This window comes from Neopsephotus bourkii, unplaced genomic scaffold (genome assembly GCF_033783945.1).
Source record: "Neopsephotus bourkii isolate Nb327-2 ecotype Australia unplaced genomic scaffold, CSIRO-AGI_Nbou_v1 NB_272, whole genome shotgun sequence".
Classification (NCBI taxonomy): domain Eukaryota; kingdom Metazoa; phylum Chordata; class Aves; order Psittaciformes; family Psittacidae; genus Neopsephotus; species Neopsephotus bourkii.
In genome coordinates this window covers 5,928,967-5,954,519 of record NW_026900781.1, presented here as the reverse complement: position 1 = coordinate 5,954,519, position 25,553 = coordinate 5,928,967, and the positions used below count along the sequence as shown (strand labels likewise).

The 25,553-nt window shown below is 40.0% G+C and overlaps 1 long non-coding RNA gene across 3 annotated transcripts in view; it reads left to right on the top strand.

Annotated features, from left to right (window-relative positions):
- Window positions 1–25,553, top strand: part of LOC133208543 (uncharacterized) — a 72,275-nt gene that overhangs the window by 319 nt on the left and 46,403 nt on the right. For 2 of the 3 annotated variants that reach the window (XR_009724421.1, XR_009724420.1), the window contains exons 1-4: window positions 4,427–6,360; window positions 6,492–6,614; window positions 16,652–16,801; window positions 18,665–18,735. This is a non-coding gene — a long non-coding RNA (uncharacterized LOC133208543). Of the gene's footprint in view, window positions 1–4,426; window positions 6,361–6,491; window positions 6,615–16,651; window positions 16,802–18,664; window positions 18,736–25,553 lie in introns of those variants that run through there. The other variant, XR_009724422.1, reaches the window with a different exon arrangement.

Below are 25,553 nucleotides of genomic sequence, written 5' to 3'. Positions count from 1 at the left end.
TGTGTTGAATAAGAGCTTACTGTCACTACAAACTAATGAATTTTCTTCTCGAGCCTGGGTGGCAGAAACCTTTTCCACAGATCTGTGACTCTATTTACATTTGTGTCGTGTTATCCAGAGCATCGTATTATACACGTGCTGAGTATCATGTGTCTGCGGTGGATTTTGCCTTTCAGTTCTACCTTGCGTGCATTTTGGAGCCTGACCTTTTAAATACTAAAGCTGAACTGATTCACAGAATTAATCAAATGCTGATACTGTAGCAGTTAGTATCACAGGTTAACTGCGACTGATGCGGTGTTTGCCGTTACATTCTTTCACTTTTTTCTTTTTTTTTTTTTTCTGATTTGATCAGAGTTTCGTTCTTGCCACTTCCACCTATATTGTGCCTTGAAAATGTTTAAGAAGTGACAGACTTTAGTATAGTAGAGTTTCCTTATTTGCGTCTCATTCATCTATTCATTTTATGTAATCCTTTTACGAGGAACTACACAGGTTTATAAAGGAGGCCCAAAATTGGATTTATGTGTTCTACAGTTAGTTTTTGTCACTGTTAAGAGTCAACTTTTCCAACAACTCGCTAAAGCCAGAACAGTCTGACATATGATACTACTGTTCTAAAGGCTCTGGTGTTTTGTGGAGGTTTTTGTTGTTTGGGTTTTGAGGGGAGCAGGGGGGGCAAGATGAGGATCATGATACTGTCATTTCTTTGCATGGGAATAGCACATTTTATGCATTCTGCATTTGGACCTCTGTATACTAAATATCCTAGGTGCAGTTACCTCTGAGCAAGAAGTGAAATACAGACACGTAAGATAATCTTCTAGTACATGATTCCAGTGAAAAGTGAGAGAAAGGAACCTTGGTGATCTCTCTCCTTGGTGATACCTCTCTAGCTACTAGTGCTTCCTTAATATTTGCCTACTTCACATCTTGATGAAGCTAAAGTGTCTTTGAGGTTGTAGGAAAGAACATTCATCATACCTGACTCATGTATGACTGCACTTCTTTTTTTAATCAGGGACTACTGTTTTTGATACTTTCATACTTGGAAGGCAGATGTATATGCAAAATGGTTGGTGTCCTCAGAGTTCTGGGCAAGATTTTTAGTAAGCTGATGGGGAAGGTCCTGGTTTGGTTGCTGGTCAAAACAAGTAAATAAAAAGAATATTTAGTTCATAAAGAGAGTGAAGATCTACTAAAAACCAAAGCACAACCATTTCAGTTTTTTTGTTGTTTTTTCTTTTTGGTCAAACAGATAAAACAATAGGTACAAGCAGTATGGGGAAGGCAGAACATGGGGTGAATACGTGAGCCATAATTCAGCAGTCGGCAAACAAAGGGCATGATGCCAGACAAGTTCAGCCATAAAGGAGCCTTGTCTTGGGGGCAGGCTGTGGTTGTTTGTGGACAGATGGCTGCTCACCAGTTCATAAAAATAACTTCTGGATAACTTTTCCTCAACTGTGTCGTATTTACCTGAACTATGCCTGCATCAGAAAAGACATGATTAAGTTCTTTAGTGTTGAAGAGGTTTTCTTCACCTGAAAGGGATGCAACTTTGATTTCTGAAATCTAATCCCTTGTGTTGATAACAGCAAAATGTTTTGTACACTGAGAAGGAAGAGCGCTGGGTAGCTTAGTGCTGCGTGATAAGAGAACTTGCTTCTAGCCCTGGAATCAGACTGGTGATCTGTGAAGATGCGGTAACACACTGGGAATTTGCATTTTGTTGAGGTTTGAATTGCTTTCTGGAAGCTTGATTAAGTAGGTAAAGAGACAATAAAAGTGGACCTCCAGGTTTGTAAAATCTAGACACATTTCTACACAGTAGCTTTTGTGCCACAAATGACGACACCATTGATGTATAGCACACAGTTTTGTGTTTGAGAAGACAGAACTTGACCACAGGCAGCCAGTTCGCTCTTGTAGCAGGTATGAAGGATATGGAAACTATCAAGAGAGGGGCCTCTTGCCACTGACTTGATGTCTAGACCTCATATTCTGGCTTTCACATCATCTCATTTGAGTTTCCCTCCTCTTTCTGTCACATTTTACATCCTATCTTTCCTGGATTCATGTTCTACTTTACTGTTTTGCATTGGTCTTAAAAGTCCCAGAGCATTTTACTGTAATATTGGAGTAGAATATTAAAGATAGCATTGCAATACATATCTAAGAGAAAAACAGCTACTGCTGTAAATGAATCCCTTGTGGAAGAGGGAAGTAGAACTTCCTTTTATTTGTTCCCTTGGGGAAACAGAGATATGAGTAGCCAGTTGGTGGCAGTCAGTTTGGCCACTTCCTCATAATTTTTTTTTACTTGTTAAATACATGCATAAATGTACATGTGTCTGTTAATTTTTTATATATATATATATATATATATATATATATATAATGCAAACATAATGACCATGCAACACAGTAAGCTGGTGTACATACAAGTTGGTGTCTCTGCATCTATGCCTAAAGGTTTCCTGACAGGCAGCTTCCATCATGCAGTTATTAAACTCTACATGTGCAGCGGATTGAGTATCACATGCACAAAAAGACTGGATTCATGCAACACAGATTTATGCATGTGATTTAAAGTCCTCTGGGTAATTGAGACATGGTGCCTAGCATCTCCAGGATCCTCAAGGCAGCCTTACGTACAGGTGCAGACAGACACTGCACAGATGGTAAGAGTGAAAAGATATTAAAGTGGCTAAGTTAAGCACTCAAAAGTTACAAAATGCCAGAATTAGGAAATGCTTGTGCAATCTTAATTCCATCCATACATCTATCTATTGCTTCGTAATAATCTTAAAATAGACCCATACCTTTACCCCCTCTCTGTAAGATGATTGGGTTTTATTCAGTGTATTAAATGAGTCTGCTCTGGGGATGAATTAGAGTGCATGCTGAAGGAGAGTGTTGTCTGTTGAACTCTTACCCTCCTGTGTTCCTGTGAATGCAAGAAGGGAAGACATAATCTCATTGTTAAGGCAGCTGAATGTTGCTTTGGAGAAGTTGATTCTCTGCCAAGGAGTGTGATGCTGGATAAGCCATTTACATCAATCTTTTAATAGTGGCCAGGTCAGCACGACTAATTTGTACGTAAATAGCTACAGTTGTCAGGTGGGTGATGAGTTGTGACTTGTGACCATCATAGCTCTTTGATCCAGATCTTCCAGTGTGCAGAATGCTTTGTTCTCCCACTTGAAAATGTAGAAGAGGAGATGGGGAAATAAATATGTCTGTGGTTGCTAAAATGTTCCTGTTGTAGCTCTTGCATTGTTTTCCTAATTTTTTGGGTTCTCTTACAAATACACATGTGCATCTGCACCAAAGGCTGCTAGAAGTTGTATCCTATGAACACTCAAAGAATATGCAATGTGTAGTACTAGCAAGAATTGGCATTTAGACACTTTGAGACAGTTTAGATCTTAATTTCTGACTGCCTGTAAAATGGGGCTAATACTCCTTCAGCTCACAGAACCGGTGAAAACAGTACCTGTGGACAGTCATGATGTTCTTGCTGTGAGCACTGCAGAAAAAGCAGTTATCTCGTCATTTGGCTCTCTGTCTGCCTTTTCTCTGCTGAATTTAGTACTGTGTCAGCTTTTCTTTTCTTTGCATTTTATTTCACTGCTTTTTACAGCTGGCAGTGTAAGGGTGCTTGTCCTTGCCACATTGTTCAGCATTTACTGCAGTTTGCTTAGTTGCCCTGCATCTGTTGAGAAATAGGGCTGTGGGATAGTAACCCTTGAGGCACACAAGCTTGAACAAAAGTGATCAAATTGGTATGAACTTCTGGGTTTTTGTTTCAGTGCAAGTTGCTGCACAGACTGTTATTTTGCATACATGTGAATTATTTGAGTTAAATTAGTAATTTTAACCAGTTTATTAAATTGAAGACACTTTTACACTGGCATAAGAGCTCTACATGTAATAGAGGAATAGGACAGCCTTAGTGGATGAAGAAGGGGTTGAGAGAAATACTCCATTCAGCTTTTCTTCCTTCTCTTCTTCCTTCTCTGTCCCCATTTGAAAGACTGTGTTTCTTTCTCCCCTTCCTCTTCTCAGCCTTATGAAGAATATAATGCTTACTTTGAGCCACAAGGAAGATCTGGCTCATGGGAACAGGACAGCCTAGGTTGTGATCGGAGGATGATGTTGGCTAGATGGACAAGGGGAGGATGTTCTCTTCATGGCCACCTCTGCCCTTTGCTTTATGCAATTGCAGGCCTGCACAAACTGGCTCAATATGCTGCAGCATGTGTATGTGTAGCCCCAAGGGAGCCCAGCATGATCAAAAGAGGCATGGGGTGGTGCTGGAGCAGGGGTGAAAAAGATGATTGCCTTGACATTTCATTGGTGGCAAGTGGCGTGGAAAATGGAGGGAGAATTGAGAGGGGAGAATGGAGGATAGAACGGAGTGAGTGCAGAGAGCTAGGTAGGTTGTGAGAAAGGAGAACTGGGGAAAGGGGCAGGGAATAGGTAGCTGGAAAGGGGCAAGGGCTAGCTTCTCTGTAACAGTTGAGTCTGGTGATTTTCTGGGGGAGCAAGGGAAGAGGCAGCACAGGTTTCTGTGGTCCGGGGTGGACTGGAAACTCTAGACACTTCCAGCTCAGCCAGTGCCACCCCACAAACCTGACATTTGCATGTCTGCCTTTCCTGTCTGCACATCAGCTGTCTTGGCAGAGCTTCTCTTCTGGGGCCATTTGCCTTAGCAGCAAGCAGCATCAAGACCTTTCTAGGAAAGGAATAAGATTGTTTTATTTGAGGTGGCTTAATTTGCAAAGAGAGAGAGCACATGTGGCTCTGAGATAAGGTGTAGCATGCTGGACCTCATCATGATAGGCAATAATGATACTCCTCTCAAGCACAGGACATGCTCAGTTTTCCTGTTGGAAAAAAAAAGCCACATCTGAGTTGCCCAGAGCTGGTTCCAGCCCATGACTACTGTGGAAAAGTGGTGAATCAGGCCTCGAGCTCAGCTCCAGTGCTGGCAGGGTCAGCACTGTTGGTGTCCAATTTACTTGCCAAAGTTTAGCCATCATTTTGTCTCGTAACTGGCCATATATTTCACACATTTGAAACCTCATTCGTGTTACAGCCAAGTAGAATTAATTTTGAGCACAGCAGAGGCTGTATTTTTAATAAAAGGCTATGCTTATAAATAAACACACACATAGTGGGGGCTCCTACTGAAAGCACAGAAGCAGCAAATTATTGTTGTAGTCTTAAGGAAGGTTATCAGAGAATTCAGTGTTTAATAACATCATAGAAAAGGTGTGATCCTGTAGGATTCTGGATTCTATCAGTTCCTTTTGGGTTTTGACCAGTTTTTGAGGTACCCCAGCACCACACAGAGTCAAGACCCTGAAATCATTAAGCAGAGAGCACAGTGTAGGAAATGAAGCAAGAGAACAACTTGCGTATTCTTACTAATAGCTTTTGTTGCCCAAAATTTGAGTATGTTTACTTTGTGTTTGTGGTAGCTAGTTGTAATAACTCCAGTGGTGGTCTCAGTTGTTTTTATTGAATTCATAATATGTGCTGGCTTTGGATGAGCAGTTTCAAAGACTTCTGCTGATGTGAGCTGGAATTTGTGCTCTGTTTGCTTCATGCTATGTCTTCTGTAACTGCAGTGCTTATATGAACACAGTTAATGGTATGTTGTAGCTTGGTGTGAGAGGCTAAGATAAAACCCCAGCTGTTTCTGAAGATACCGCCTGCTGCTATCAAGAGGTTTAGTTTAGCAATTTTAAGTGTTACAAGGACCTGTAGGACCTATATTTTTGAACTGCTTTCCTGAAGAGAAGGTGGAAATGTATATGCCTGGCTATTTTAGGAATCATTCTTTTGAGTGTGCTTATACTTTATAAAATGCAAGCTCAGGGAACATGGATAATAAAGCTGAATTATCATCCTCGAGTGTCTGTAGATTAAGGATATTGGCCATGAGTGAGTCGTGGCAAAAGCTGAATTAGGTTTAAAATATCAGCAGCAACATCAACGGAGAAAGGATGGCCCGATCAAGTGCCAGCCATGTCATTATAATTCTTAGAGATTCGGGTACAGCTTAAGGTTTGCCTTCTTCACTGACACGCATCAGGCTTGCTCAAGTCACCAGCCAGCCAACTTCCATGATGCCTCCTGCTGACCAGTACATGAAGAAATAGCTATCTGCCAAACAAGTTGTTTGTTTTGTTTCAAAGCCCCAGTGGGCCCAGCCCTTCCTGCCCAGCAGCTGCAGCAGGCTCTGTTCCTGCTTGGTGCCTGGCCTGGGAAGACCTTGCTTGCTGGCCCATGAGAGTGGTTCTCCGTAATTGGCTTGTGGGGAGTGCTGTGTGAGAGGATCTGTTTGGGGTATTTTTTTAGTTGTTTATTAAAGTTTGTTTATTGAAATGAATATCTGGTCACAATGGAAGCATGTTTTTTTGAAGTGTGTGTTGCCAAGAGAGCAGGTTAGAGCACTGATCAGGTTATTGCTTCCTCAGGATTAAAAGTGCACACACAGCTCTGCAGGCCCCGTGGGCAGCATCCCAGTATCTCCTCTCTTTCAGTTGAGCTCTGCCACATTTGCTGTAGTGATGGCTCCCTGCTTCTCCACAGGCAGGATGGTGAGGTGGGAGTTGCTCTGCTTGTGAAGTTTCAAAAAATCAGAAAGGTTAGATCTGTGTTGCCAGTTGCAGGGGCACCAAAGCTAGCTTTAGACAAGCCAATTTGAGTATTTCTGGCAGTCTAACCGATGAAGTAGAGGTGTTTGCATGTACTCATTTATCCCACTGAAAAGTATGCTTGTTTGCCCTTAGATTACTTCTCTGCAATGGTAAGTTACTGCAGAAAGCCAAGTCTGCCTTTTAGTACCCAAGGTGGTTTAGCCAGCTCTGCAGCATATGTGTACCCAGTCAGTTGTGTTCACTAATTAAAAAGTTTCCAAACTGCCAGTGTTGCCTGGAAATTTAAAGTATGCATGTCATATTGAGTTCTTATACCATTCTCACATCAGTTAGGAGGAGAACATGATGCCTATGATTCTGTGCCTGCAGCTGTCGTGAAAAGTGTGGGCAGCAGCCCTAGTAGCCCTTTCTGTTGAGTATGTGCTTTGTAATATCTGTATCATAACATAAACTGTAATGTGTCATCTGGCCTATCTAGGCCATGAGATGGCTCATCTTGTGAACCAGGGAAGGTGGATTTTAAAACCAAGATAATTTTGTTTCAGATTCATGGCTTTTGGAATTGGAGCATCTCATCAGTATACAGTTATACATCTGTATGTTGTAGTTTCTCTACATGGAGTGTAACACAAATAATCTCAGTCTTTCTTAGCAAACAGTTCAGGATGAGAGAATTGTGTGGATGAGGAAATGGCGTGGGAACACACTTACTTACCAGTGAGTCAAAGACTGGAATTCCCTCTCTAACCAGTAAAACTGTCTGGCAAGTTACATGCTCAGAGCTGCAGTGGTTTTGGTTTGTTCAAACACTTCTCAGCGAGACTGGTGTTACCCAGTCTTATGGCTAGGACTGGCTTTGGAAAGCTGAGTGAAACAAATGTTCCTAGGGAGAAGCATGAACTGAAGGCGTGAGGTTAAAACAAAATATCCTTTACTGGCTTGGGAAGAGAAGAGCAGAGTGGTAATTTTTAAATCCTGCTTGTGAGATCAGTGTTACAAGCTTTGAGCATTGTGTAGTTAGGCCTGTGTCTATAGGGACAAATGTGCCAGTGTCCTCGTAGCCATAGCAGGGATTTCTGTTTGGTTTGTGACTTGGCTCAGTCTTGGAGTAGACACCCTTTGAACTTCTTGTTTTTTCTGTAGCTGTCTGTATTAACACCCTTACTGGAGATCCAGACCTGGCACCTCTCTGTGATCCAATAACTCAGCCAGATGAACCGAGATTTCTGAGGAGAGGACTTAAGTTGTACTTCTCTACTTGGGAAAATTCATCAGTGTCCTGTTGCTCATTGTTCTGCATGCTGCAGGTTGCTATGCTGTGGAAACATTCTTGCACTGGCAGTCTTCAGACCAAAAGTGGGGGTCCTTGCCAGCTGCGAGTCCCACCAGCAACCAGGGACTTCGCAGTGCCCAGGGCTTGGGTGTTTCTCCCTCAGGCATGTATGCTGTCAGTAGGGAGAGGATTCCTCACCCCTTCTGTGGCAAAAGGGGTTTGATGTTTTGGGACGGTAAGGATGCATGAATAAACAGGATGGATTGCTAAGCAGTTCAGTGTTGGGTGATTGTCACCACATCAACTGACCCAGCATGGCCAGTGGCTGAAGACTGCTGCCTGCCCTTTGCTATCCATGTGTTTCTGGCTTGCCTTCTCCTGTCTTGCTTCCAGTCTGTCCGATTAAAAGAAATGCTAGCTGAAGAGACCTGCATGGTTGATGCAGATTTTGCTAAAATGCACTGACACATACGTGTAGCTCTGGCTGGTGGTAGCTGTGCATGAATAAACATAAATACTCATGACTGTGATATGGTATCAAGCTACTGTAGATGCAAAGCATGCTTTTTAATAACTCTGTATAGTGAAATAGTTATAAATTCATGACTATGCAGTGTAGACAGGGTCTGATATATCACTCATTTGTACATTTGTAATTAATTGTAATAACAAGATTGTTCTTTGCAAGTGTTCTTTCTTTGCTTCCAAGCACGACAGAGAGCTATAATAATCTCATACCTTAAGCTTGTAATAAAACATTGTTGGTAACCTAGCAAAAAAAATTCTTAATTAAGTTTGCTACACAAAATCCCATAATGCTTTCTAAGATATTTTTTCCCCTAGATTTCTTTAGTGACTTTTACCTCTGAATATAATCAAACCCAAAATTTCAAATGTTTAAGAAACATTTCTGCCTTTTTTTATTTTTTTTCCATCTGGATATAATGGAGCATAATTTAAGACTATGCGAAGAAGAGGAGGTAAATGATGCATGTAATGATTGTTTTAACATTTACAAGAAAATAATTTATTTAAATTGGATTAAGCCTTAATATTATCACACTTTTCTACCTGATTTAACATGGGGGTTGGGGGAAGGGGGAGAAGGCGATTTCATGGTAAAGTGTTTTAAGTATTTAATTCTATTTTTTTTTTGATCATTCAGGCATCCTGCCCCACAGCCATGTAATTTTTCCTACATACGGATGTTCATTGCTGTCTTTTACATTCCCCAGCTGATAGTGAAGAGGTCATGCTAAATCAAACTGATGGAGAAACTGGACATCATCGTTAGCCAGGTTGCCCTAATTAATTCTACCAAAACAAGAGGTAGGGGAACAGCAAAGTATAATTTGCTTTCATATATTACTGTTTTTAAGTATTCTGTTCATCATGTTGGCATGTCTGGTATACATATTCAGAGTGAACAGAGGAAGTACCTGCTTAGGGCATGAGACATCAGGGGCTTCTGGCTTTCTTCTGTCCCTGACAGTTTTCCTGCCAGTCTAATTCTACTGAGAAAGGGTCTCTTGAGTCCAAGTCCAAACTTTAGCATCTTCATCTAATTCTTTTCCCTGTTCCAGAAGAGGAATCAAGTGGGATAAATTCTGTAACCATATGCTCCTCCTGCTTTGAGTCTGCTGATTGTTTTGTTTATAATAGATGCTATTTTGATGAGAAAAACCACCAAACCACACCTACAGCCAAAGGAGCTCCTTCAGTGGCAGAACCAGCAAAGCCTGGTTTTCCACAGGTCAGTATCTCATGGTTTCACAGTCAATTACAGTTGTCTCTTTTTTCCTCCAGTGTGGTCATTTGTTAGGTCTCTCACCCATGTGGATTCCTTAATGTTTTATAGGTTTAATTTTATGTTACAGGATTTGCTTTTTAGTTGTGTCACTTTCAGAATCTCTTTCTTCTTCCAGCTATTTATTCGTTACAAAGAATGTGGGAATTTGACGTATCTATCTGTATCTCTACTTCATTTTGTTGAAGAAAATTAACTAGAAACTTGGTGTGCTATTACACAAACTTCAGTGTCCTAGCAAACCAAGCAAAAGTGGTAGTATCTGGCTAAGTACATTACCTGGTTTGGATTTGTGTTTTAAGTTCATACCTTCTGGGAGAAGTAAGTTTGGATTACTATTTAGTCCTGTTCATTCAGTAGAGCCATTGTCATCAATGGAAGATGTTCTGGCTTTACAAAGCATCCAGGAATTATTATGTAAATTCCGATTAAAATGGCACATTTCCTTCCAGTCCCATTTCCATTAGAGACAATTGTAAGTCACCCATCTCCTTCAAGAAGAGCTAGATTTGTTTTTACAGATGTAATCAAGTACTCAGAAGTTGGGTCAGGCTTATTGTCACCAACATATGCTTAATCACTGCTATGTAAGCCAGAGAAGATTTCCTCCCAGTTCAAGTTTCTGTTTTCACAAAGCTGGGGGAGAGGGTGTGTGTGAAATCTTGTGTTTGTAAATTGACTAATTTACCTCTGTGTATTGTGGTGATACACATGGAATTTCATGATTCCTTTTTTTCTGTAATAGATTCACTTTTAAAACTTAGAAGTACACTTCAAATAAATGAAAGGTTAACTTCTAAACACATTCTTTGTGTGTGCATAAGCTTCTGTTTACTTGGGAAGTGTAATATCAGTAGAGTACTTCTCACTTTAAAGTTTATGAATTTCTTTCTTCTCTTCCTTAATTCTTTGAGGTGTCAGTACTGAGAGAGATGAATCATTTATTAGTGGGAGGCCTGACACATGATGAAATCACTATCTGACACTTCAGTAACTTCCAGTGCTGTTCTGTGAACATTCAGCAAAGTGCAGATGATGTGATGTTGCAGTTCTGTGGGTAGTGCTTTTTTTTTTCTTTTTTTTCTTTTTTTTAATGGATGAAATGCTTTATCATCATAGTGTGTGAGCACTTCCCCATTTGGTATGAATAGCCTTTGCTTATTATTAAGGATGATTCAGAAGCTCTGATGTAGGGGAAAAAATAGAACACATCTGCAACTGGCAGAGAAGATCTTTGTATTTCTCCTGAGAATCTGAAAAAGCAGAACTCATCCACATTTTTTTGAGAGGGGAGATAGACAACAGATAACATTCATGACTTGAGTGTTAAGCCAGTTTGGAGCATTCCTGTTAGGACAGAGCATGCAAATCTCCATTATGTTACAAATGAAGTTCACCTAAGGGGCAATTCTATGCTGGCCAGTGGATTACCCCCTGAACAGGGCAGTGGTCTCAACCCAAAGACATTTAGGGAATAAATTGGCATCTGAAAATAAAGCAATTGCCAATAAACAACTGGCTGCTTGCCAATAAGCCTAACAGTTTTACTTATTTAAAAAGAAAAAAATGTAATTTTAGTTCTAGTGTTTTCAGTAAGAAATTCTGCAAGCATATGGGTTAGACTTTTTGTTCTACTGAACTAACCCCTGACTACATCTTTCTCTCTTCTTCCTTCTTCACTTCCCAGTATAAATGTTTTGGATTTGCTTCCTGCCACCAGCAAACACAACAGTATTTTCAGGGTATTTAGATATTTCCCTTTCTCACACAATTTGAAATCTGGGCAATGTTACTCCTGCTCCTTTCCCATGCCATTTCACTCAACCATTCAGATGTGCTGCTGTGAAATGTCACAGGCTGGGAACTTGTAGGTATAGACTTACCTCCTAGTACCAAGTCTGGCACCTAAAAGGTGGCTTCAGGGTTTTCTTCTAACTTAACTGGTTTCTCCCTTTGTTTCTTCAGAAGTTCAGGTGCTTTTCCCAGTGAATCCAGCCTTTCCTCTCTCATTTCTTGAACTGTGACTTTTTTTCTTTCTTGCTTGCTTTATATAGTGCTCACAGCTCTAATGTCTGACCTTTTCCAGTTCCTAATGTGTCTGTCATCATGATACCTTGCAGAATGTACTCTTCACAGATGTATGTGGGTCCAGCAGAACTAAATACTTGTTAAATGAAAGTGATGAGGGTAGACTGGAAGAGCTGGCAATTAAACCTGCCTTTCAAGTAAAGATACAAAGTGTATCTCCTTCTCTGGTTGCTAATTTGGGTATCCTTGATTTTGCCCTCCAGAGTTTTGGCTCTAAACTGTTCCACAGCTACTACTGGGAATAAGCAGATGACCTTTGAAGGTAGGAAAACTGTTTTAACTACATGTTTGCTGTTTGATATTTTGTGTTGCTCCCCATCTCTGTGCTAGTATGCATACATATGATATGGTGATGTGTGCAAACAAGTCAGCAAGTAGCAAACCACTGGGCTCACTGCTGACTAAAAACCTGGTAAACTTCAGAAAGGGTGAGGGATTATTTCAGTTTCTAGTCCAGATAGACTTTGATGTGTCCCTGAGGAAAGGGCTACCGATAGCAAGGGGAAGCTACTCACCCCTTCTGATGCGGTGAGGAAGCTCTTTTTACGACCACTCCCAAACCTGAGCCAGTCAAAAGAGCGGGATCAGCACAAGCAGTTTAAATAGCAGGCGTTGGCTAGCCCAGCCTTGAGTGCGGTTCCAAAATGGTTTAAGCTGATCCAAACCAGAGCTGTTGCAGCCTGGCTTTGCATCACGTATATCCCCACCCCATCTCTTGCACCAGCGCTGGTGCTTGTTTGACTCCACAAGAAGCTGAACTGTCAGGGAAGTGTTAGATTTTTTCAAGTTGGTTCTGTCTTTTCTGAACCAGTTCAGTGTGGGACCAGACAAGCATTCTTGCCGGCACAGGAAAAGGCAGCATCTGGGGTTGGAAGGACTGCAACAGCCCCAACTTAGATCGGATTAGACTGTCATGGAACCACAGTCTCATTTGGAGAATAGCACATGAACATCTCTGGGAGATTTGAGGGGACAGTACCCCTAGGCGGGAGGAGGGGCTTTGTGATAGTAATCTCTCCCTGCAGTGCAGCTGACCCAGAGAATATTTGTCTACCATCTAAAATATAGAAGAACTCTTCAAACACATTTAAAAGACCTAAAAGTTTCCTGTCTGTGTTCTGTAAAACAAGTGAATTCAACATAGGCTTACATGATGCTCCTTTTGCTGCCATCCCTCCCCCTGGCAGCCCGCCCCATATCCTTTTTGCAAGCCAGAAGGTATCCTCCTGCCCTGGCCCTCTTTGGTCATGTCATGATGGGCACCCTGCCAAATGAAGCTGATCTTATAAGCTGCTAGTGCCCTGGTTGTTGATAGGACTGTTTGAATGATTTTTAATTCACTTCTGTGGTGTCCTCATTTTTATTTTTTTCTCCTGCCCGAGCTTGAAGTGAGAGTGTGTTTAGCTGTGAACTACACTGCTGCAAATTCATGGTCTATTAGCACCTTTTCAAAGCTCCCCTCTCTGTTCTCTGAAGAATTAGAACACAGCTATTAAAAAAAAAATAATTAAAAAGCACTGAAGGCTATTGCACTGTGTCACTGTTTCAGGCTTTATTTTTAACATTATTGCTAAGATAGGTTGGTTTGCGTGTTTGCTTGCTTGCTTTCCCCATACTGTGTTTAGATTTGAAAACAACATCATCAGTAAGATCCTGATGAACCTAAGGTAGATGTGACAGCATAATGTGGATAATACATATACAATTTGTCAAAGCAGATGAAATAACCCCACCTTGGGCGATTTTCAAAAGAAGTACACTACAGTACTTGTCAGGTCTGGGTGACTACTCCATAAATATATTACCTGCTGGCATACAAGTATCACTTTGTATAAGGCAGTTACACAGTAAAGGAAAAGGGAGAGGCAGGGCAAAACCACTGATCTTGCCGGGTCCGACAAAAAAAGCCATGATCTCAGATAGAAAAATGCTAAAATAAAAATCATCATGGTTTGGGGATAACTGCATTTATGTGTAAACTATCTGCACATTTGATTGGTATTTTTATTCTGACAAAATACGTGATGTAATTTTTATTGGTGTATTTTTGAGTCAATATCTACTGTCATCAGTAGGGATACAAAATTAGGATAGAAATAGACTCTTTTCTTTAACAAATTAGTAAAAATTTCAGAATTACTGCCACAGTTAGGATACACACTTTGGAAGGAATATCCTGCAGCATGAAATGACTAAGACCTTCAGAATCAAAATCTAAAGCCTGAATTACCACAGATATAATTTTTATGTTAAATATTTATATTAGACTTCTTTTTTTCAAGATCTATTGTGGATATGCTCATTTACCTTTCATTGAAACAACTGATGAGAGAATGATAGAGAGCAGGTGAATTGTGCTAAGATGTCACAATGCTTACCTATTTATGTATGTATATTTTTCTTTCCTAGGATGTGAAAAAGAAAACAATGGCTTTCATAATATCCTCTTTCACAACACTCACTCTGACAGTTTTCAATGCAACTTCAGTGTGTTTGTAATACCAGGTGCACACATTTGCACATATATTTATATAGGGAGCTATGAAAATCATATCTTAGAAATTAAAGGGGGCAGATGGATCAAAATTACTAAAATCATAGCCAAAGCATGCAGTAAACTGTAAACTACAGCTTAATTACCTCTGAGATGTTAAGTGGTTTTCTTTCTTTGCTATTTCACTGGTCTTTCTTTGCTATTTCACTGGTAGTTCCCAGGCACATGGGTGTGCTTAGATCATGAGTCCACCACCTCTATCATTTGTACTGTAGGAGTCTGATTTTTTGACTACAGAAAGCAGAATCATCTACTGAAGTGTGGGAACACTTTATGTTGCTCTAGGTTTTGTATTGTTAATTCTACAAATACGTTGATTTAACTCGATTGAGGCCTCCTGGAAAAGGAGACATCCCCATCCGTATGGTCAACCCTCTCAAAGAAGAGGCGTAAGAAAGGATGACTTAAAGCATTCATTTGTCACCTGAGAGTTGTTAACTCAATGGCAGCGTGCTGAGCCATGAGCACCTTGAATCTGTCTCCTGCTGAGCCTTTGGGACTCCCTTAGCCAGAGGGATAAAAGCCCAGGAACCCAAAACAGTTCAATTGGCAGGACTGGAAATGTTCCCTTTCACAACACGAAGAAATAAAGAGTATGTTCTCACTTCCTTGGGCAGCATCTTCCAGCACTGAGTAACCTTTTCCAGTGCCTCACCACCCTCTCAAGTAAAGGCACTTACTCTAAAGACCTTAGTATTTGGCTTGAGCGTTTTGGTGGGAAATCATTCTGTTAGAAAATTTATATCGGTGCTTATGGTTACAGAATCCAGAAACAAGACTGTAGGCTGACCAGTCAAGATTGCTTTGTAGGACAAGAATTGCTAATCCACTAGACCTCTCTGTATGTTTTTGATGAGTAAAAGTTGAGAGTTGGATGGTAAACGAACATGTCATGCAGCAATTCTAACCAAACTACTTTTAATAAATAAAATAACATTCAAGTATATTCCTGAAGACTTTCCTTCTCCCTATTTTCATGATTATATCTGCTTCTGAAAAGATGTATACCTTTTTCCCTGCTTCTAATCTATTTGTGATGCCTATCACTTTTGATCAGGCTTACAAATAAGCTGCTTTTCTTTTTTTTTCCTTAATAGTTTATGTTTGGAAAGTCAAGTCGTGGTTTCAGGGAAAGGTGCAGAGGCTCATGTTACAAAGCATCTCCTTTTTGATGAGCAGTGTTAGCAGGCCTTTTTGCTAACCAGTTCAAACAGACTACAGGAATTCTCCAGTGTGTTCCCATCTTCCCACATTATGGTCTCTGCTTTCTTTCTTTACTGTCAATGCATCTAGGAATTTCTAACAGGTCAATAATCCCTGAAAGATCAAAATGAGGATTCACTGCTATAAAACACTGGCATTTCTATGTAATATGAAAGCAAATGTGATTCTTTCAAAACAAGGTAACTTCCAGTTTCCCAAGAAGAGTTCATCCACCTCCATCACAATGTGGCAATATGCCATTAAAACAAAGAGGTGTGGTTGATATCCCCAGAAGATATTTACACTGACAGAGACAAGTGACATGACTGAAAAAAAGTCAGGGTCCCTCAGTTTAGGATCTGCAAGCTGTTGTTGGCCATAAATACAATGTTTATTCCAGGAGGGTACAGGGAAAATCTGCCACGCAGATTTCCACTGTAGAGACTTCCTATACAATGGCCAAAAGACATTTCAGAGAACTCTGTAGAAAGCTTAGAATCAATAGCATAATCATAATGTGTTACAGGAAGGCAACAGGGAAGGTTGGGGCCTAAGTTTCATCACTATCCAAAGTTCAGTAAAATTCTCCAGATGGTCTTATACAGCAGACAGCTCTGTGCCACAGAGAAAGGAAAAATGGCCTGTGTTAGTCTAAAGTGAAGGGCAGCTCGTTGGTGATCCCAAGTATGTCAGTGTTCTTTTAGGCCAAGTTCCTTTCTTTTTCGTGCCTGCATCTTCGCTGACCTGAACAACATTGCACCCCTTCTTTGAGGGGGTTAGTGGAAAGGGTATTTTTCTGGAAAAAGTTCATTTGTGGTAAGTTTTGCGGATGCCAATGCCTATGTGACAATGGCAGTACATGCAATAATAACCATTTTGGAAAATGAGGAGGTAGATACCAGAGAAAGATGCAGACAAGTAGAGTTTCTTGTTCTAAAAGACAAAAGTTTTATACACAGGGAGTAAATAAATGACTGGGAGCAAAGCCTAAACACAAAGCCACTCTTGTCACATTAAATTAAGTTGATTTTTATTTTACATCTTAAATCTAGCTATTGGTGGGATCCATAAAGTATGCAGACATGATCTGGAATGTTGATCAAGTCTAAGGATAAAGCGACAAAGAAAATGGCCACCAGTTGAAATGCCATAATTCAAATAATCATGAATGAAATACCCCCCGTCTAAGACTTTCTGCCATGGTGAGTAGCAGTTGTTTGTGCTTTGCTATTTGAAATATTTGTTTGGATTAACAATAGATAATTATGGTCACATTGTTATAGTCACGATTTACCAGCATTCTGTTGGTATCAAGCGCAAGGTGATTTGATTAGTCTTGAACAAAAATGCTTTGGAAAATTGGGATGCTTTTTAGGCTTCTAAGATACTATTTCTTTTTAATGAATGACAACAGCATTTCTAACAGAAGTTTGCTTCCAGAAGGCATCAACGCTTGCATGACCTTATTGACAAATACAAAGATTCTGTTAATTCTCAGTGCCAGTGCCTTCAATGCATTTTTCTTGGGGGTAGAAAAAAAACAATCCAGGATGAAATTAATTTGCCTCCTTAAGAATAAAATAGCTCAATCAATGGCCTGCCTAACATAATCCTATATTTGCAGTCCCCTGACAGTTGGGCTATGAATTTACTAAGAACCAGGAAGTGATTGGCTTGTAAGTCTTCATAAAATAATAAAGCCTGGCATTGTGCTAATGATAGTTTAAAATTCTTCATGGCTAAGCTTGGGACATACCTAAATGAGAAGGCTAACTGACACAGCTGTTGTGGGACAAACTACTTTACAAAACAGTCTCCTATATGGATGCTTTATTTGAGAATAAAAGTTATTTTTAAGTCCTATAACATTACTCAGTTTTTTTGAACTGATTAGTGATTCCAGAGTAAATGCATTTTCAAAGAAACTACAGAAGCCTGTATAGTGAAGAACTTGGTAATGGCAGTTAGAGAGCAGATTATATCCTGTGAGGAAGCTTAACCAGAGTTCAGGCTAGCTTTAATGTAAATCAGGTTAAAAATGGAAACCAAAACCAACTCATGAACAACTGTAGTAAAAAGTTGTCTTTATTTTGCATGATTTTTTGCAAGATAATTCCTTGTATACTTCCCATTATTGTTGAATTGGAGCTTCCTATGTGCATCAAAGGAAGCATATCCCTTTAAATGCTTGCTATTTATTTGCACTCAGAAGTCCAGTTGACTGCTTTGGTGGTAGTTTCCTGTGCTGATCAATGAGACTAACAAGTTAATAAATAATTCACTTAGGAAAACTGCATTAAGATAATGCTACAGGTTTGAAAAAAGTCCTGTATAGGAAAGATTTCTCACATTCCTAACTACTTGGAATCACTTTTAACATGGTGAAAGTTGATGGAGCTCATGAAATATTGCTGCATTACCTTCAACAGAAGTTACATACATACTTCTTGTCTTAACTTCCCAGTGAGACGAGTAGATGTTATAGTTGGAATATCACATGGTAGATTTTTTTGTTCTTTTTTATTTTCACAGTTGGAAAATTGAGATTGGACATGATCTGTAATAGTCATCTTTGTCTAAATCACCTGTTGGAGCAGGGTGACCTAGAGTAGGTTGCCCAGGACTGTCTCCAGATGGGTTTTAATCTTCTTTAGCCTGAAGACAGATATAAATAACTGGCACTGACCTTCTGGCTATAAAACTTTAACATATCAGTCTTTGAAGCTTATGCTCTCATTTTATCAGAAGATTATCTGAGCATTGCACAGATTTCTGGAGCATGCTCTTTCATAACACTCTTTTGTTCTCCCACGTTTTGGTTCTTACAGGTTTTGGGAAAAGGGTCCATGCTGTCACATCTGAGTACAGCTTTCAGGCCTTCATTTACATTGTTAACAATTTCACATTTTTCTAGCTGATTGTCTCTCCATTCACAGACTCCAGAAGGAAATTAAGCGGGGGGTTAACCTGGATGTGTTTTACTTCTTAGCCATAATATCCTTGGGGATTAATTTAAGTACCAAAGTGCCAAATTTAGTTGTGTGTTTTTCATGTATTTCTTTTAGTATGCTAGGACCTTTGGAAAGCCAAACAGTTTTCTGAAAACCAAACACATCTAAAGAGTAAGCCATCATTTGTGAGTATGATCTTAACTAAGACTTTCCAGCTTTCCAGTTACAAGTTTTATGCCTGAAAGCTGTATGCAGGCTGTTAAGAATATACCCCTTTATAGCCTGATAAATATGTATATATACATAATTTATTTAAGCTCTCTAGAGATAGAGAAAAAGATGAAATCCTGATAACCTATCTAGGAGACTTAACTGTGCTGGTTCACTTAAACCACTCTAGTCTGGGACAATCATCTAAATGATGTGTAAATAACTGTCATCTCAGGACCTTTAGCAAGGCTTAGTGCTTTTTATTTGACTTACTAGAAGCTTTTAATGACTAGTATGAAGTCACAGAACAGAGCTACAGATATATAGTTACACATTCAAAAGACTCTATCAGCAGCCTTTTTAGCTGTGAATTTACAATTTGAGAATTTCCAAGAGAGTATATTTTCTGAGACAAATTTAATTGCCTAAGGATAATTTTATTTTTTTTTCTTTAATGTGATTTGTCGTGGTAGAACCTAGACATTTTCCATGCGGGTTTACTCTGTGCTTTCTGTGGCCTGCAAGGAATTAGTTTTAATTAATATGAGGGGCAAATGCATTGTTGAAATAGTCGTTGTGGCAGACATGCCTTTGTGTTAGTAGTTGGGTTAAACAGCCCCTTTATCAGAGCTATTAGCACCTAATATCACTGTCTGATTAAAGATCATTCAGTGGATTATCCAGTCCCAATGCTTCCACAGACCCCCAGACAGGTGCTCAAATAAGAAATTATGTAAAGTAAATGAGCACTAGTATGACCTTGCTGTGGCTTTGTCTTGGCTGCAGAAAAGGAAAAAGTTATTGGGCTGTTTGGTTAATTTAATTTTTTTTTTTTTTTTTTATCCCTTGTAAATAGCAGGTTAACTTGTACAGTCCCTGTAGATTTACATTGCAAAGAAAGCAAGATCATCACTAAGGCCTTTGTCCTATAGTTGACCTGACCTTCCTGTCTCATCAGAGTCCTCTGTCTTTCCTCCACCCAGGCTGCTTAGGAGGATAGGTGTGCTTTTACACTAAAGCCACAATATTTTTAGGTTTGTTTTGGTTTTCTGTTTTGTTTTTGATGATGGAAGCAGCATGTAATATGGACAGTCTATTCTATGTCTCTAGAAGTGCATTTTATTTTAAATTCATGCATTTAGACTGGGCTTGTAGGTAAACTGGAAATGGGTAACTTAAGAAGGCAGGAAATCCCACAAGAGTTCACAGAGCATAGCTTAGCTGACAGTTCACTTTTTAATGGGTGAAATGAAGCCTTGACATTAATGAGCACAGGCCCCCTGACTTCAGTGGAATTTTGCATCCTTATACTAGTCAGATTTCTGGCTCAATTGTGTCGGATGGCAATTTATAGTACCTTTCATGTCCCCCTGAAAAGCTATGTGTCCTGTGTAGCCTGGGGACTGTTTCTGACAACAAGGCTGCAGAGCAGAAAATAGTGGGCTGATGACAGACAAGACCCCAAAGTTTTTGTGTGCCTTGAAACAAGAGCAGTGTGTCTTGTCCCTGTTGATTTCACTTAACTTTGAAAGGGCCAGAGTATAATATAAGTAGCTGGAACAAGAATTAGCCCATAGGTAGGGCTAGCATTACCCTAAGAACTATCTGAACAGTGCTTATTGTAGGATAAAGAATTTTCTTGGGCAACTATGAAAGAAACACAGTAAAATAAGCACTGTTTATTATTGAAGTTTTTGTTTACTGCTGTCTTTGGAGAGGGTGTCAAAAGGACACACTGGTGTCAATGTTCTTGGATGTGTGCTACCTCATGTTGCTTAAAAACATGCAAAAAAAAAGATATGTCAGACTGTCTGGTTAGATAGAGGTGAGTGTCTAAGATGCCTAGGGACTCTGACAAAAGCAAGCTGACCTAGCTTGAAGCCTCTAGTTCATTGCTGCTCTAAACAGACCACTTCTTAGGTTATGAAGGGGTGATATGTAAAGGGAGCTTTAGAGATGCAGCACAATATTATGAGACAAACCCATTCTCCCCCCACCACCAAACCCCTGAAGCATCACACTCTGTAAAAGATGCATTAAATTTATCAATAGACCTTTCTTTACTCAACTGTGCTGCAATTCCTTTTGGGAAAAATTGGATTTTCATCAAAGACACGAAGACTATAAAATTGGAAGCAGATGTGAGGTTGGGTTGGATAGCTCTATGGCTGTTTCTTTTGTGGAGGCACTTCTGAACAAACCCAGCCTTATGCGTTCCTTGCTGTCGTGCCCCATGTAACACTCTTGCCTGCTTTTTTACATTTTCCAGAGAACCAGGAGGTGCAGGGTGACTAACTGATCTAAATGTGAACGTCTTCCTTATCATCTATCTCTTGATTTTCCAACTGTTCTGTGTTCTTTGGAAGATATGTTTAAACAATAACCTCAGTATTTTTGCATTATTAACAAAATACAAAAAAAAATACAGGCAGTGCTTTGCATGTGGAAGGTGAATTTAGTCTGGTAGCTAGCACTTTTGCTCCTTTTTTAGTTTATAGCTTTCCCATATACGATACCTCAGGTATCATGTATGTTTTATTTTGTTGGAAACAAGCGTAGATCTCATTTATTTAGAGAAAGCTCTGTCTTCTGGTATATTGATGGTGTTATTAATGTAATTGATGAACTGGGATGAGGAGTACAATTTTAAAGATTATTAATTTTTTGGGGGTGCATTTTTCAGTATGTTTGGTGCCACATGAAATGTGCTGCAATGAAAAGAGAAGCTAAGCAACAGAATTTATGATGTTGTTTATCTGTTGATGATGTTTCCTCAGTTCTGATTTACAGCAGAACTGAGCCTGGGCCAGGTGAAGTACAGTTTCAAATTCACAGCTTCCCCAGAATTCCTGAGGGCTTACCCATCTTGATCCAAGACTTTATAATTATTAGCTCTGCATTTTGTACCTGCTGTACGTGGATGTGCAGTCTCCCAGGAGTTATTTTTAACCTGACGCAGAAGTAGTATCTGATGAGGAGAGTCCCTGGTGCTATTGCACTCACTCCCAAGTTCAGCGCAGCAGCAGATCCATTGCAAGCCTTTGATACTCTATTGTGATCCTTCCATGCATTGATAACTTGGTGCAGAAATGTTATGCTCATGCAGGACAGAGGGATAGCCAGAAGCCTGGAGACCCAGTCTGTGTCACTCAGGGGTTAACACAGGGCAGGTTCTCTGCTTCAGTGCTCCAAGAACTGGCATTTCAGCTCATCCTTTCACTTTGCCCTCCCATTACACAGCTATGCATGCTTTCATTTCCTCAATTGTCTCCCCATACTGCCCACCCACATGCTCCCTCCCAACTGTCCTCTAAGTCATCAAAGACTGGATCAAGCTCCTTCTCAATCCACCAGTCCAGTGTGTGTGTGCCTACCCCTTTTGTGTCTTCTTCCATAGGGTCAGCCTCACTTTGGCTGACTTCTTGATTTCCTGACTTACGGTGCTAAGCACAGTTGATGAGACAGGAAGAAAGTGGCAGGGACTGCTAAACCTGAAGATCTCTCCTGCTCAGCCTGGAGCAGAACTGAAGTTATTTTAGACAAGACAAGTAATTAACTTGCCTTTTTTTTTTTTAATGGTAGAATAACCTGTTGGAGAAATCAAAGTGCGGAGTTGAGACCCTGAGAATTAACTATGGAAGGTCGTAGGTGTGAGAGTAAAACGGCAAGTTTTTGGTAAAAAAAGTTACTTATAATGTTCCTTATGCAAATCAATACTTTGCTGGAATACATACACATGAAATGTGAGTGCTTTATGAAAAGTAACTAAGTCAAACCAGGAGATCAGAATGCAGCCATTACAATGCAAAAGAGAAAATCCACTTCAGCCCATGGATGAAGCTACTTGTGTAAGGCTGACCCTACCATTGAAAGTGTCATAGAATCATAGAATAGTTAGGGTTGGAAAGGACCTTAAGATCATCAAGTTCCAACCCCCCTGCCATAAGCAGGGACACCTCGCACTAAACCGTATCACCCAAGGCCTTGTCCAACCTGGCCTTGAACACTGCCAGGGATGGAGCATTTACAACCTCCCTGGGCAACCTATTCCAGTGCCTCACCATCATAAAGGCACACAGATCATGCCAGAAGATCTTCCTGACTGTGGGGACACTTCTTGAACATCCACAGCTCACCATACATAATACTGCACGGATTAACTGTGGATTTAAGTGACACTCCCCAAAATTTTGTTATACCAACATCCAGATCCTGATCTTAACCTCACCTGCAGTTTCTGTCTCATAAAACAGGTAAAAATTGGGGTGTAGATGTACTTTTCCAGAAGTACAGGGTTACCATGAATTTCTGTCTCTTTTCTGAATGATTAACAATGAATCACTGTTTTTTTACAAGTTTCAATGCATTCACCATATGCCAGGTGTCGCAAGAGCATGAGAACATGTACCAATTTGAAACTGGCTAAACAGCTTCACACTGGCATCTCTACTTGGTAGTAGGAGTCTTAAGAAGGAACTACTTGAGTTTAACCTTCATAGTATGTATAAGATACTGTCATCTTCTTGAGCATAATTATCTTTCCACCCCCGCCATCTAATCTTTGCTGTATTTTCCAGTAGGAGGATCAAAAGAAAGTTAGTTAACTGTAGCATTCATCAGATAATCCAAAGGAGACATTAATCTGGAAGACAGTGTTATCAAATAATTAATTCATGGGTTAATTCCATTCTTATTTATCTGATTTTCCTATGATTGTGAGTGTAGGTTTCTCAGCCTAAATCCTAGTACAAAGGGCTTCCTGCTTGAGGAAAGTGATCCTGGAGGGGAACAGGGAAAGGAAGGAAATGTGTATCTTCTTCAGGACACTTGCTAGCTACTGATAAGTTTTAAGAGGAATTATTAATTTTGTCATTAAGATAATACTTGGTGAGTTGCCGAAAAGCTGTAAAAACAGTAAGCAGAAAACTATCCTCATTTTGTATGTATGTGCATGGTTAGGAAAGATTTGCAGTGAGGCTTACTTCTGTACACTGGAATTATTAAATCTGTAGTCTTTTCTCATGTCATCTCTGTCTTTTGGTTGTTCCAGGCGACTTCTGGTAGGTCACTAGGAAAGCAAATCTGTCTTTTCATCAGTGCATTTTCCCTTATGCTGTTCTGACTGTACTAACACTATTGGTGGGTATGTGCTAAATGTGAGCAGACCATATAGAGGAGAATCAGCACAGAAAGAAGTCAATCTGTGAGCAGCGGGACTAATAAAACCTGTTTAATGTTGGCTTGGTGCCCTTTGTCCCTTCCACTTCACAGTGCACTAGGTTGACCTTTCTCCATTTCTTTTATGGCATGCTCTTCTGAAAAGAGCAGTGTGCAGGTTGTCTAGATCAGCACTGTGCATGCTCAGAACTACCTGAGCAATTGGTGCTGCCAACAGTGGCAGCTGAGCTCTGCCTGCCTTTCCCTCAGAGTAATCACTAATTTGGGTTGGCCAACAGCTCAGAAAGTTTTCTGAGAGGGAGGTTAGGGGAGAGGGAGGTTGTGGAAAGAGGTAACCAAATGGAAAGAGGCAGATAAGCCTCATTACGTACAAACCCAGGCTGAAAACGGCTGCCAGTGATTGCCATTAATGAAAGTTGATCCAGAACGCAGCAATGGGATGTCAAATGTGCAATGGCACCAGCAATGCATTCAGGCTGTGCAGCTGTGGCCTCTCCCTTCCACCACTATGCTTTAATTACAATCCCAGTAATTTTCAGAATCCTTTTGTCAACATTGGACATTGCCCACCAAGCTGGGCTCACCAGCGAAAGTCCATTTAATTCCTTGCAAGAGAATGTGATTGATGTGTGTTGAATACTAGCTCTCTTTCTGCATCTTTACAAATGTGGGCATCATATGCTTCTTTCTCATGGACTTCCACAGGCTGTTCACCCTATCTGGGAGATTACACAAGGTTCTAATAAGAGATGAAGTAATGTTTTGTGAGCCAGTTTCCAAATATTTTGCAACTGACAGTTTTATCTTTAAAAATACACTTTTGTAGAAATTATAAATAAATATATGTCTTAGTTTGTATGTGGCATTTAGATGCTCTAGGTAGATTTGAGACACATATGAGTTTATGGCCATTCATATAGATGTGTGTTGTAAGTTGTGCTGTGGATTAGGTGTCTAGAAAGGAAATGGTGCCTCATTACACCCGAGTACCTTAAGCCAGAATTACATTTTATGTACATTTTGTTGTGGTCTATGTTGAAATCTAAGTTGTGGTATCCTGTGCAGTATGATGGAAGATACTGAGTAAATAAGAAGAAATTTCATTCTGAAAGAGGGCAGCATTTTAAAATTTGTGCCTAAAATTAGGCTGATAGTTCATACTCTTCTGGGCAGCTGCATGCCTGCCAGTCATTTCAAGTCAATTGGACCTGCAGATGCTGTTCCCAGAGGAAAGTTTGCCACTGGTAGCTACTGGTGTGAAAATGAACTTAAGCACCTAAGTTTGAAAATATTTTATAAACATTTTTATCCTTCAGCTGGATATTGTTTTAATCCAATACATTGATCACAGTTTTGGGAGTTCTTGCAAAGCAAGAAGCTTATTTAAACCTTTGTGTAACATTCCAAGATGTGGATTCCAAATGGTGTGGTGGTTTCTTTGTAGAGACATGTCAAGTGAAATACGGTATGTTTGCAAGTCTTAGTCAAATCCCTAGTGACCTCTAGCTCACATATTAAGGTCACTATGCAAGCGTCTCTGCTTAAGAGAACTCAGCATTTAAACATCCATTTAAAAATTGATTTGGTTGAATGATACTGTTCATCATGCCCAAGG